This window comes from Rhinolophus ferrumequinum, chromosome 28 (genome assembly GCF_004115265.2).
Source record: "Rhinolophus ferrumequinum isolate MPI-CBG mRhiFer1 chromosome 28, mRhiFer1_v1.p, whole genome shotgun sequence".
NCBI lineage: Eukaryota > Metazoa > Chordata > Mammalia > Chiroptera > Rhinolophidae > Rhinolophus > Rhinolophus ferrumequinum.
Genome location: NC_046311.1, coordinates 6,980,879 through 6,994,513, shown reverse-complemented (window position 1 = coordinate 6,994,513; position 13,635 = coordinate 6,980,879). Strand labels below are relative to the sequence as shown.

The window sequence follows — 13,635 nt, the reverse complement described above, 5'->3', positions numbered from 1 at the left end:
GCTTTCTCCACTTGGCAGTCATTCATTTCCTTCTGACAACACCCCAAATTTCCTCTGGGTGTTGGCCCCACCCTCCCCTGCTGTTTGATAGGGTGACTCTCCTTTTGATTTCAGGGGCAGGTAAGTGACGAGGCACAGACAATCAGAGCCATGTGTCCCCTTCCTGATCACAGCAATGTGTCCAGGTGAGCATGCGGCCCAATACGATGCAATGAGTATTTGCTTGGACTGTAGGTAGAAAGGCTCTCTCCTTCCTTCTGGGATTGAACCTGGCAGGATGTTGGGCTGGAATGGCCAGCAGCCAGGTTACCTCCGTGGGGAGCTAGAGAATCAAGCCTCCAGAGAGGATAGCAGAGAGACTGCTAGGGCCTGAATGTTTGTATCCCCCCAAATTCATATGTGGAAATCCTAACCCCAGCGAGACGGTGTTAGTTGGTGGGGACTTTGTGAGATGATTAGGTCATGACGGTGGAATCCTTCATCGATGGGAGTCAGTGCTTTCACAAAAGAGACCCCAGAGAGATCTCTCGCCACTCCCTTCATATAAGGACACAGCGAGAATTCAACCATCTTTAAACCAGGAAGCCAGTTCCCTTCAGACACTGAGTCTGCCAGCATCTTGGTCTTGGAGAAATAAATGATTGTTGTTTAAGCCACCCAGGCTAGAGCACTTTTGATACAGAAGCCCAAATGAAGTAAGACAGATATAAAAGAAGGAGCTTGTGTCCTAATTACATTGTTTGACCCCTAAATCCAGCCTGGCCTGGACTTCTCAGTTTCCTGAGCTAATAAGGTCCCACTTTTTGCTTAAGTCAATTTGAGGCTGTTACTTAAACATCCTGACAAAATGGCTTTTCAAAAACAGTCACTCTCCCTTGAGTCTTTGGGGCCTCGGAATTAATGAAAGTCTGATAGAACTTTACCTTTTTCATGTCTTGGCTTAACTATCTCTTCTATAAAGTCTCTCCTGACCAATGTATTTTCAAATCTGATTTCCTCCAACCCAGTAATCCTTCTCTTCTCCCTTGGTCTACTTTTCACTTATCACCGTATAATCCACTACTTATTTGTCTTATTTGTTTTGTTCATTATCTTTCTCCCATACCTGGAAAGTAAGTTGTAAGGGAGGGGATTTGTGTGGGTGTTTTATTCATTACTGTATCCCCATTGCCTGCACAGAGGCTGGCACATGGTAGGAGCTCAGGGAATATTGGTTCAATGAGTGAATGAATATTTGGACAAGCAACACAAGAAGGGTTCCACAGACACCAAAATCTTCCCAGAGCCTTTGGGAAGTCTTGGGTTCCCATGTGGACTCCGCCAACTACTGGTTGCTTGATGTTGTAAAAATGACTTCATCTCATTGAGATTCAGTTTCTCGTCTAAAAAAAGAGTATAATAATTCCCACTCTCAGGGTTATTCTGAGATTAGATGAGATAATAACGTCAGCACATGCCGGCCACATTGCAGGCTCTCAGTACAGCTGATTTACACGCAGGGTAACCAACTAGAAGGAGAGACAGAGCTCACTAAACTGACACATCCGGAGGTCTTGCTCATCTGTGGTGAATCCATGACAGAGGAACTACCAAGGGCATACACGTGGCTCAGTATGGGAACCAGTAGTTTTGGCCCGTTGTTAGCACGTCTACCTGGTTTTAGAATGGCTCATCCGAGAAAGAGGACTTTTTCGATGGTGTGTGAATTCTGATGGGTCACGGATGTGTAAATTGTTGGCTCCCGGCAAAAGGTGACATGACTTTTATTATCTATTTATTTAATTTATTAGGGACTGTTAGGGACTGAATGTATGTCCTCCTCCACCAAATTTGTATGTTAAAACCCTAGCCCCGGTGTGAGGGTATTTGAAGATGGGGCCCTGGGAGGTAATTAGGGTTAGATGAGGTCATGAGGCTGGGGCCCTCTTGATGGGATTGGTGCCCTTATAAGAGACACCAGAGAGCTCGCTGTCTCTCTCCTCCAGGTGAGGGCACAGTGAGAAGGTGGCCATCTACGCACAGGCACAATGGAAGCCCAGAGAAAAGGAATACAGTTCAGTCTCAGGGAGTCAAGAAAAGCTTCTGAGAGAAGAGAGGGGGACACGAGCTAAGTGCTTAAGGGGGAGTTGGAGTTAGTGACAGGGTGACTCCAGGCGGAAGGACTAAATCACACAGGGACAGCACCTGAACAAAGGGCAGCATGATGGAATCGGGGACCAGGTCGTTCATCAGAAACGAGTGATTCAGAATGGCTTACGAAGGGGAGAAGATGGAGATGGACCAGGTGTTGACAAGCCTAACTGAAGCATTTATCCTGAGAGCTGCAGGAGCCATTTGAAGGTTGTAAGCAGAGGAGAACTGGGTTTCCTGACAACGGCTGCCAGGAGGTCTGCTCATCTCCATTCTTGGGACTTTTCCCTGGATGCATTTGGCCCCAGAGCAGCAGCTGCGATTACTGATGGCTGGAAAACAGGGACTCTCTGGCATGGAATTCGGGCAACTGTAATTACAGATAATGGGCCTCAATTTGCCTGCCAGGAATTTGCACAGTTGGCTCTCCATCACTGGAATGTGAACATTTTATGTCCTGCGTGTGCACCAAAATCAGACAGCAGAAGAGGCAGAAGTGGCCACGGTTTCCTATCGACTCGTAAGTTGGTCTTGGAAACGGTCCTGGCCCTTCCTTGAGGAGCGGGCTTTCCCTGAGCAAACCCGTCCCCCAGAAAAGGTGTAGAGAGCTGCTCTTCTCAGGTCTCGGGTCTGGGGAGCTAAGGAAGTAGGCCGTGCTGTTACAGTCATACCAGGCCATTCTCCTGAAGCCCATGGCTCCTTGGAAGGACTGTGTCCACCCAATATTTAACCCAGGCTGACATACCCACAGTTCACTGACTGCCACCAAATAAAAAACAAAGTGACGTGAATACAAATATTTCAGCTCAGCTTAGGGCAACTACCTTCGAAGCTCTTGCTTCATTACTTCCTTCCTTCTTTGTGCCCCATTCTGGTCCAGGGTCAATCAGTTTTGATTTCTTCCATTCTGGTGTTGTCCTTTGTTCTGTGCCAGCACTGACCCCTCTAGTTATCTATTTAATCAGTACTTATATAGTATTTGGCCATGTGCCAAGTGATGTTCTAAATGCTTTATAGATATTAACTCACTTATCCCTCGTGACAAACATATGAAAAAGGAAGCTGTGATTATACCCATTTTACAAATGAGAAAATGAGGCAGACCGTCCTGGAACACAGATTAGAACCAGGCAGTATTGCTCCAAAGTCTATGCCATACTTTACTTGACCTCTATAAATTTCAACTTGTCTCTCCTTAACATCTAAGATAATTTTTGCCTAAGCACGTTGTGTGCTGCAGGCACTTTGCATATGTGATCTCTTCTAATCCTCAGGACAACACAAAGGTAGAGATACAGATAAGTACAGATAAGAGAACCTAGTCCTAGTGATTGAAGCACCGTGGCAGAGATCCTTCCGATAGTAAGTGGGGGAGCCGCTGGCCCCTGAGCCAGATGGAACTCTTTATCCTTCGCCTGTTGCCTGGTTGTCTCCCGTTCTGACTGCGTTGGCCATTTTCACAGTGTGAGTCCGTCCCTGGGACCTAACCACCCTGACACCAGACACACCCAGGCCCCACCCAAGGGGAGCATATGACAATATGCCACAATCTCAGAGTCTACATTCTCACTGCTTCAAAGGGCCTCTTAATACAAATAGCTATAGCAATTTTATTTGTCACTTATGAGATGCATCCTTGTGTGCCAGCCACTTTCTGTGGAGTATCCCTAACCATCATGACAATCCTACAGGGTAACTATTACTATTGCTGTTTTACAGATGAGAAATCAGACGGTGTAAGAGGTTAAACAACGTGCCCACCACCACACGATTATTCAGACGTGCTGATTCCAAATCTACACTTTTTCTACTATACCTGGCTTCCTGTGTGTGACCCAGATCCAGGACAAGCCTTGGAGAAAATACAGAGGGTGGAAGAGGATAGGTTTCAGCTTACGTTGGTGGAACATTTCTTTTTCTTCTTTTCTTCCTTCCTCCCTACCATCTATCCTCCCTTCTTTCCTTCCTTCCTCTTTTCAATTAAGAAAAACGACACAGTGAATAACAAAGCTAGCCGAGCCCTCGACTTGGCCTTCTGTCATCTTTAAAATCCAAGTTCCACCCATGCACAATTATGACTGCTGACAATAAAATCCCAACCCAGTGTGAATCAGCACAGAGAAAAAGCAAAAGAGGGCAGGGCTGGGGCTTGGTGCTCAGAGTTGGCCCCAAAATTGTGAGTCAGAAAAGTCTCAGAATAACCTCAGGCCAAGTTAATCCCAGGCCAGGGCTTGCCAAGGTACAGCTGGTTTCACCCACTCCAGGGGACTGCCCTGAGCAGAAAGAGCACTTCTCCTGGGCACAAAAGAGATGAACGGGGCAGGTCTTCGGAGCTGTGGTCATTGACGGAACATGATTGGTGCCGCTGTGGCAGAAAACAGGCCCACAGTCACATAGGTGGACGTGGACCCGGCTGAATTCTGCTCTTCACGGTACCCAGGCACTCCTTAAAGATGTCTATATTGCATCCAAACGGAGGCACAGGCTGCTTCATATTATTAAATAATAACCACCACGTGAACTAGTCCCGAAGAAAATGTCGGTACGATGACCGCACGCCATCCTATAAACAAGGACGTGGATTTGTAGACACTTGAGCATAACAGAAAAAAAGGTTTGTCACACGTTTTCCTTGGTCCAGGTCTTCCCCATCGTCTCCGTGTCGGTCTCTGAATCTGAACTTTGTCTGCAAATTTGGGGGTCCGAGGGTGTCAGGATCTACAGACCGAGTCTCTGGTAGAGCTCAATAATATGCATCTTCCTTCTTTCCAAAGACGGAAGCTAGGTGGTGTTCTCTTTACCCAGATTCCCCTAGAGAAAGGAGAGGTTGCTGTGCGTCCACAATGGAGAAAGCACGGCTTCCACCGGAAAGGTCTTGAGAACATTAAATGAGAAATCACATGTTAAAGAGCTCCGGACACTGTCTGGCTCCTAGTTGCCTATACCTGGGTCACCCCATCTCCTGGACTGACCTGTACATCTTTCTCTTCCCAAGGTCTTCTGAGAGTCCTAGTACCAGCTCTTCTTCCTAACATAGGACTCGTTGATCAGAAATGCAGTGCAGGGCATTCTGGTGTACTCTGTGCTCTAGACACAGAATAGGCAGTTCCATCGTTCTTTTATGCAATAAAAATGATTAAGCACGTTGTTTGTGTTAGGAAGTGAACCCTGAGCTGGGGAATATATAAATGAATTGTGGGGGTCAATTTAGAGGGGGAAACAGACAAATAGGACTATTGTGACATCTATAAGGACCGAAAGAGAGTGCTGAGCATGTCCTAGGAAGAATATCTACATGGGATGCTCAGGAAATTCTTGACGGGTGTGCGTGTTGGGGAGTAAGATATGGTGGGAAATGGGGGCCGTTGAGAGCCTGGAAGTCAGGACTACACCAGGTGAAGAGGGAAGGTGGGATTGGCTCTGCCCATGCCAGAACAGCATATGCCCGGGCAGAGTGTGAAGTCACCATTAGTTCTGACCTGCAGGACCAGAGGGATTGTGGTGGGAGGAGTGAAGAGGGGAAGGGTGGGGAGACCAAAGCAGAAGCTGGAGAGGGGCTCAGGTCAGATCCCAAAGCGTCTGGGGAACTAAGCTGTGCAATGTGGGCTTTTACATGAAATGTGTAGTGTTTGAAGAAGTCCGAGCAGGACGGTAACACGATCAGATTTGCTTTTTTAAATTGCCATGAAATTTTATGTCCACAGATTTCATGTGTTTTTATGGACTCATCATACTATTTAACCCCCACCCCCACACACACACAGAAAAGAGAAAGTTATAGCTTCAAAAATTGAAATTGTCAAAGAAGCTCCTGCTGGATGGGATTTGCATTGTGTCCATTGGGGGTGGCGTTGCGGGGTGGCAGAGATTGGATCTACATAGGAATATTGACACTACGACTTGATCCTTTGCTTCTAGTTTCACTTGCAGAGCCAAATCCAAGGTTCTCATAACATGTACCCAATTTTGAGATTTTTACCAGATCTGGAGACAATGATTTTCCCTCTGACAAACAGGTTCTCTGAGAGGCTTCTCAGGTGTGAGAGAGCATGAGGGCCTTAGCCCAACCCTGAAATTTATTACAGAAGCAATGTAGGACTATAAAGTTTTGCTGTTAAGGCACCCCACTGCTTGCCTTCTATTTCTGGCCCTAACCAAAGCTGTCAGCTTCTCGCTTTCAAAAGCATTTAGTTCATTAAGTTAAAAAAATATTATGATTGTGAAAAATCTATAGAAGTGCCCTGAAAATCTGATGACCTCATTTTTTGGTAGCGCCACAACATTTGTGAACATTTGTTTTTAATCACCGTCACTTCTTTTGATCAAATGTACTGTCAGGGCTTTAGAGTTTCAAGGGCAGTGTGTCCTACCAATCAGGACCCATTTATCTGATGCTCTGTCTCTGTAACCTAAATAGAGCACCACACGCCGGCATAGACTAAAAATCCCACTACCCCCAGCAACAGGCAGGGTCTGGAGAGCAGACGTAGAAAGCGGATTAACAGAAAAAGCCCGAGCTTTCTGTGTTGCAATCCTTCATTGTCCTCATTCACCAGCGGGCTCTTCTAATATGACATTTGTCTTGGCAGATAAAGTGTCACATACTAAGCAGGTGATAAGTGGCATAACTCAATGGAACCATTTGAGAAAGCAAGTCAGAGACAAATGACAAGCTGGAATGTGTAACTGTCAGCAGAGACAAACCCAGGTCCCAACACAAAAGTTATTTGGAAGGCTACTCTCTGACTTGGCAACCCTGCTGAAGTGAGACAGGTCTGGGCTTACTTTTCAAATCAGGCTCCGTGTGTGTGTGTGTGTGTGTGTGTGTGTGTGTGTGTGTGTGTGTGTTATACAGCTGCTGTCTTTCTGTCACTGAATACTTAAAATAGAAAACCAGGAGGTTGTGTTGTACTTACAATGAAAAGGGAGAGACGAAGACCTTGAGAGAAAAAAACAAAGAGAAGTAAAGCAGATTTCCAAGTCGTCCTGATACCTACTGCAAGAGACCAGCTAAAATTACCCCTGCTAAAGAGTGTCTTGTGTCACACGCTTTGTCCCTAATGTGTGCTGAGGCCAAGGCTTCCCCACGTGGAGTTCCAGTCACAGCTCAGCTGGGAATTATACACCCACTGGGGTCTGGAGGTCAAGATTTAAGTGCATTAACAGAGGGCCTCCTCAAGCTAATGTGATGGAGACCCATCAAATCCGAATTGAAGCCAGAAAGGGAAAAGAAAACAAAATTAAATCGTTCTTTCATAAACTTCAGTGAAGTTTCGCAAATTGAGACACAGATGTGAAATTTTAAAAACATTCTCCGATGCCTTAGATGTGGATGAATGGGTTTCTACATTTAGGCAGTTTTGGAGAGAGAGAAGAGGAGGTGAAGGGCCGGCTTTTCGCCTGTATCTGTTTCCAAGTTTTCCCAAGTTCCAAAGGTCTTGGTTTAGAGCTATATTTAACTTTGAGAGCAGCTCCAGCAAGGCCCAGAACGATCTTCCTAGAAGTTGGTGACTAATCTGACTCCTCCTAAGTTGGGAGCTTCAGTTCTTGAGCTGGCTTTTAAGTTTGAGGAATTAACCAGGCAAAGATGCAATAAGAGGATATTATCGGTACAGGTAAACAAATCAGTAGGGACAGGAAAGAAGAAACCAGGAGACATGCTTTGCCATGTGAAGCTAGAGAGTCAAAAGGACTTGGCATCAAGCTGGGTGTTTGGGGCAGGGCAGAGGGAGGTGTCAGAAGGGACTTACAGGTTTCAGCCCATGTGCTGACCTTTACTGACGACTAAACATAGAAAAAGGAACGGATTTGGGAGGGAAGGTGATTGAGATGGGCGTCTGTTGATTTTGCCTTTCCAGCATCCATCCCAACTGCTTCTGTTCAGAGTATGTCAGTTTTCCTCTATGCGATATTAATGTGTTTCCCAAGAGAAATTGGTTTTATGATCAAATAAGTTTGAGAAAAGGGGATTAAACAAAGCTAAACAAGTTTGTAAATGCAGTACTTCTCAGAGTCTTAATATGTAATGATACTATGCGCAGTAATTTTTTTCAAGAGAACAGGAATATAGAATATAAAGCATTTCCTGTATTCCCTTAAACAGACAATGCTTTTTATAACAAATAGCTCCAGAAACTAATGTTTCAAGGAAAGTACTTCAAAAGATACTGGTTTAATAAGTGCCAAACGGACCCTTATGATGTGATGCGATGAAAAGGATATATCACCTATGTAGTATTCTTGCAAGAAAATTAACCTGATTTTGCCAATGAAGGACCAATCAGACAAATCCAGGTTGTGCAACAAACTATAAAACAGTTGATCTAGACTCTTCAAATAAGTTAATGTCACAAAAGACCCAAAGGTAAAGGAAAAAGAAAAGACAAGGCAACCTCTTTAACTTAAAGGAGTCTAAAGAGACATTATTAATAAATGCAATATATGAGCCTTGATCAGATCCTGGAGGGGAAAAATAAGCACACAACTATAAAAATCATATTGGGACAACTGGTAAAGTTTGTATATGAACTGTATATTGGATAATAAAAAGTAGGGAAAGAAAACAAGATTCTGACTCAATTATATTCTAATTAACCAGCTCTTTACTGAAGTACTTGGTATCTGGGTATTTATATATTGTAAGATCTGAGAAAAACACAAGAGAAATTACAAGTGATATGTTTGCTCCATTAAAAAGAAAGAAAGAAAGAAAAGCTGGTTTAAGTTGTGCTGAAACTGTAACTATTGGTAACAGTTGTGTGCAAATAAGGACTTCTGTCCTTTAATATTGCAAACTCCATATAATTTTGGAAAAAAATATTGTATTAGAGGTGAAAACAAAATTAAAAAAAAACTCTCCCCAAGGAAACCTGAGTTTAGGCTTCACATGAATTGTTGGAGTCCCTTTCCATTAAATGGTGTTTAGGCCTCAAAAAGCATGGTGTTTCTCTCTAACTCCAGCTTCAGAAACCTACCATTATAAATAATTGGGGATAATTATCAGAGCAGCTGAATAAACTGGAAAAGGCTGGGCATAAAGAGAAAAGCAATTGGATGAAATGTGCGGTCCCTGAGCCAGTCCATAAATCTCTCTGGAATCAGAATAACAGTCCCCATCTTCTCCAAACGGCAACCTCCGCTTAAAGTAAACACCAAACCAAACCGAATCAAATCAAAATAAGGTTACCCCAAAAAGTGACTGGTTTTCTTTTGCAGTTATTGGAAGGGAATCTCCAGACCCTTTTACAACCCCCAAGTTAAATCCCCTTGACTCCCAACCAGGAAATACGGCAGTAACTTATTGTTGCGGCCAGGGCAGTCCTTCTGTCCTGAGGCTCTCTGATTCCCTTCTTTCCATCAACCCAGCAGCCCCTAATTCTTCTACCATTGAAAATATAATGACCTTAGAAGCTTAATTTGATCCCCTGGGCAGCCTTTAAGCAAACCTATTACTGGAAGGGTCATTATGGAGAAAATCAAGGGTTTCAGAAATTAAATAAATTGTTCTATCACTAAGTGCTACATCTGGCATATATTAATTGAAGGCTGGTGAACTTCTTGGGAGCAGGAGACCCGATGGCTGCCACATCTATTGGAGAGGTCAACACGGATAATGACAAGATGCACTTTTTGTTGGAAATTCTCTTCCAGTTGTGGCCTGGTCCGTGTTTTCTGGCATTTCTCTAACAGCATCTTTTCTGCATAATGAGACCTACTCCTAGACTGTCTTTCTCTTTATGTCTGTAAAGGAGGAAGTTAAAGTGGGCCCAGCACGTGCACTGTGCCAGGTAACGTGCTAAGGGTTATGTATTTGTCACCGCGTGACTACTGGATGGGAGGGATTGCTTTACAAACAGGATTTGAGCATCCAGGACCCAAAGCCAGCTGTGGCTGCTTCGAAAGCTCTGTTCTTTCTAAGATAAGAAGAACTTAAGTCAGGGCAGTTAGGCGCTCTGAAACTCTACCAGCAAGGACGGAAACCAGCATAAGCTTTCTTCTGGATGACTATTTGCAAGGGGTATGCATCAAGGTTCCTAAAAGTAAATAATCAGAATGGTCAATGCCATTCACCATGCATTTATTAGTAATCCAGCATATAACTCTAATCCCTTTCTTTGACATTGTTTAGTTTGTGCCTGCAGAATTTCTGAAACGTGTTACAGGGATAGATCCTGAACAAGGGATTGGTTGCTTAAATAGCTCTTCACTGAGCACCTACTCTGGAGATTGTCTGAGCTCTCACAGTTCTAAAGGGAGAAAGGGTGGGGAGGAGGTGAGAGAGCCCAAGTGAGGGGAGACCTAGTCGGTGTGTTATTCTAAACTGGATTTAGCGACTTTCTCTTAGTTTTCAATCCTTTGGGAGATAAGCTTTGCCAATCAGTAGCTATGTGATTTGGAGCAAGTTACTTAATCTCTTTAAGCCTGAGTTTCTTTCAAAAGCGGGCGTAATAGCACCAGCCCAGGGGTGTAAAAAATAAATGAGATAATGCAAATGAAAGAGGCAGAGTGTGGGACTTATGGCCTGAGGCACATGCTGTGGTTTGGAATCAACTCCCAGGACAGAGACTGTTTCAGAATCGATCAACCTGATCTGTACGGACTGTACCGTATCCACCAGCCACAGGTGGCTTTTGAGCATTTGAAATACGGCCAATCTGAATTGAGGTGTGCTGCAAACGTCAAATACACACTGGGTTATTTTGAAGACTTAGCATGAGAAAAATGATGTAAGATATCTCATTACTAAATTTGATATAGATTACATGTTAAAATGATAATATTTGGGATATAGTTGTTTAAAAAAATCCTTAAAATTAATTTTACCTTTTTTTTCCTTTTTAAATGCGGCTACTAGAACATTTTAGATCACATGTATGACTCATCACGTATTTCTATTGGACAGCATTGGGCTTGACATTGAGGAAGGAAGGTTCCCTCTGCCACCTGAGAAGTGAAAACTTAGGTCTGGATGGCAAAACCTCCTTCCTGGATCCAGGTTTCTCTTAGAGATTCCCCTGTCCCCCCCTCTCATCCTTATCCCCCACTTAAATCCAGCCTAAGCCCATGGTGCTAGGGTGATCTAAGATGAAAATCTGTCTTCAATAGTTCGCTTAAATATTTTGAGGGTTCCTCTCGGCCTTTCAGAACAGTGTGCTCCTTAGTCAGGCATGGCAACCGGGCTTCGGCTGACTTCCTTCAGTTTCACCCGCTCCGTCTGCCCCCTCCAGTTTCTCGTGTGTGTTGTTTTTCCGATATACCTCCACGTCTTTGCATGCTCTTCCTTTTTCTGGAAGGTCCTCTGCTCCCTGTGAATACATACCCAAGCCCCCTGCACTGCCCCACTAAGAGAAAATTTCTAAACCCCAAATTTCTTTCTGCTGAAATGGGGCACACTGGATAGAGACGTTTGGTGTGCTTTGGAAGAACAAATCTTTAGTATCAGGGACACTCAGTTTGAGGGCATCTCATAGTAGCTCTTTCTGTACAAATTCATTCATGCCAAACGTTTATTGGTTCCCGACTGTTCCTACAGGTACTATTATAGGTAGAGAGAGATAAAATCTGTAAACAAAGCAGACTTCAGGTGGCTTATGTTATAATCGGGGAGATAGTCAATAGACACATGAAATAAATAGGATACTTTCAGACTGGGATAAATGCTAAGAAAAAAATTGAGTAATATGAATGGGAGGGACTAGGTAAGAGTGGGTTATTTTAGATAGGCTGGTCAAGGATATTTTCTCTGCTAAGGGACATTAGAGCTGATACTTGAACGATGAGAAAGTGCCAGCCATGCAGATAGGACTTCCCAAAGAAGATAAGGGCTCAGCTGTCTGTGGAATTTAGACGAGACCCTTGCTATTCAAAGTGGGGTCCCAGACCAGCAGTGTCAGTATCGCCAGGGAGCTTGTCAGAAATGCAGACTCCCAGATTCCACCTTGGAGCCGAGTCAGAATCCATATTTAACAAAATCTCCCAGGTGACTTGTAGTCGCAGTGAACTTGGAAAAGTGCACCCCGTTAGAAAGGTGTAAATTCTGCTGAGCAGGAAGCAGGCAATGGTGTTATCAGCAGTCACTAGAAAGATTTCCTGCTGCCTCTGTAACAGACCAGGTCTTAATATCTTAGTATCACGTCTTAGTATCACAAGTTAGGGTCCGAGCAGTTTTCTAGGTTAGCTCCTTTGCTTTACAGGAGACTGAGGTTCTCTGAGGAGGAGTTATCTATGGCTCCTTTGTGGCAGAGTCAAGGATCTAGGAGTCTAGGGGTCTCCTCTGTCTGTGTCACCTTGTAAATATTGACAAAGACCTCAGAGTGAGCGTGAAGGAGGGTAAGCAGCACGATTTCACAAGATCATTTCACAAGAAACACTGGAAATGTTTGGCCTTGTTTTTTAACTCTGTGAGAGTGAACTAAGAAAATACGTGTGGGAACCAAGTCCACATAGGGAAGCAAATTTCAGCTCAAGGCTAACAGCATTTCTGAGATTTAGAGCCACGGAACAACAGCAGGGCCTGGTACAAGCACTGAGTTTTCTCCTGGTATTCAGTCACTGGTAGTGAGCTTGCCTGGCTCAGGGTTTCCCAAAGGGCATTCATTTTCGTCTTCACATTTTTTTTTTCTGTATCCTATACCAGTAGGTTTAAAAATTGACATAAAAATACATGTGTAAAATGTGTAAAGTGCACTAATCTTAGGTGTACAGCTGGATGAATTTCCACATATGTCTACAGCTGTTATCCACCACCCAGATCAAAATACAGACCTTGCCTCTGGGCCAATAACCCTTCCCCCCCCCCCCCCCCAGGTAACCAGTATACTTACTTCAGTCATTATCTATTTGCACGTTCTTGAACTCCATGTAAAGTGTCTCCATTTTGTACTTACGATTTCCTTTTGGGAGACTCATTTCTTGCAACTTTCTATTTGATCTAAGAAATAACGTCAATGAAATAATGGTTTGACGTGATAGGCGTTTCCCCCTGCCCCTCCCCCATATGCATTAAAATAAACACACAACTATCAAAATGAAGTTTCTTCCTGTACCAAGAGACATTTTTGTTTCTCTCAAATGCCACCAGGTGATTTCTGAGGTCCTTTGAAACTCGAAGACTGTATGATTTTGAGGTGACTGAGTAGCCAAAAGTTCCTGGAATGCATTGTCACAATCCTGATGTCTCCTCAGATCCATCCATCCATCCATCCATCCATCCATCTAAGAAACACATTGAATACCTAGCAATGACTCCTAAGCACTAGACACAGAGAAGTCTAAATCCCACTTTCCGATTTTAAGTGGAGGGAAATTGAAAAATAAATCATTTCAGTATGTGCGGAAAGTGCTCCAGTTCAGGTAAGCACCAGCACACAGAGGAAGGGCGGTTTCCGGAGTCAGGGCGGAGAGGAGAGAGGGTGGGTGGGCATTTCCCAGAGCTACCTTTCCACCCGACTTGGATCACACTGCCGCGGTCCAGCCCCGGCGTTCAACCTCAGCCTTCCTTAGCAA

General features: G+C 44.1%; 1 protein-coding gene across 1 annotated transcript in view; it reads left to right on the top strand.

The window, feature by feature from the left end:
• AKAP13 (A-kinase anchoring protein 13) overlaps positions 1-13,635 on the top strand; it is a 309,763-nt gene that overhangs the window by 40,839 nt on the left and 255,289 nt on the right. The gene's annotated exons all lie outside the window — the stretch shown is intronic.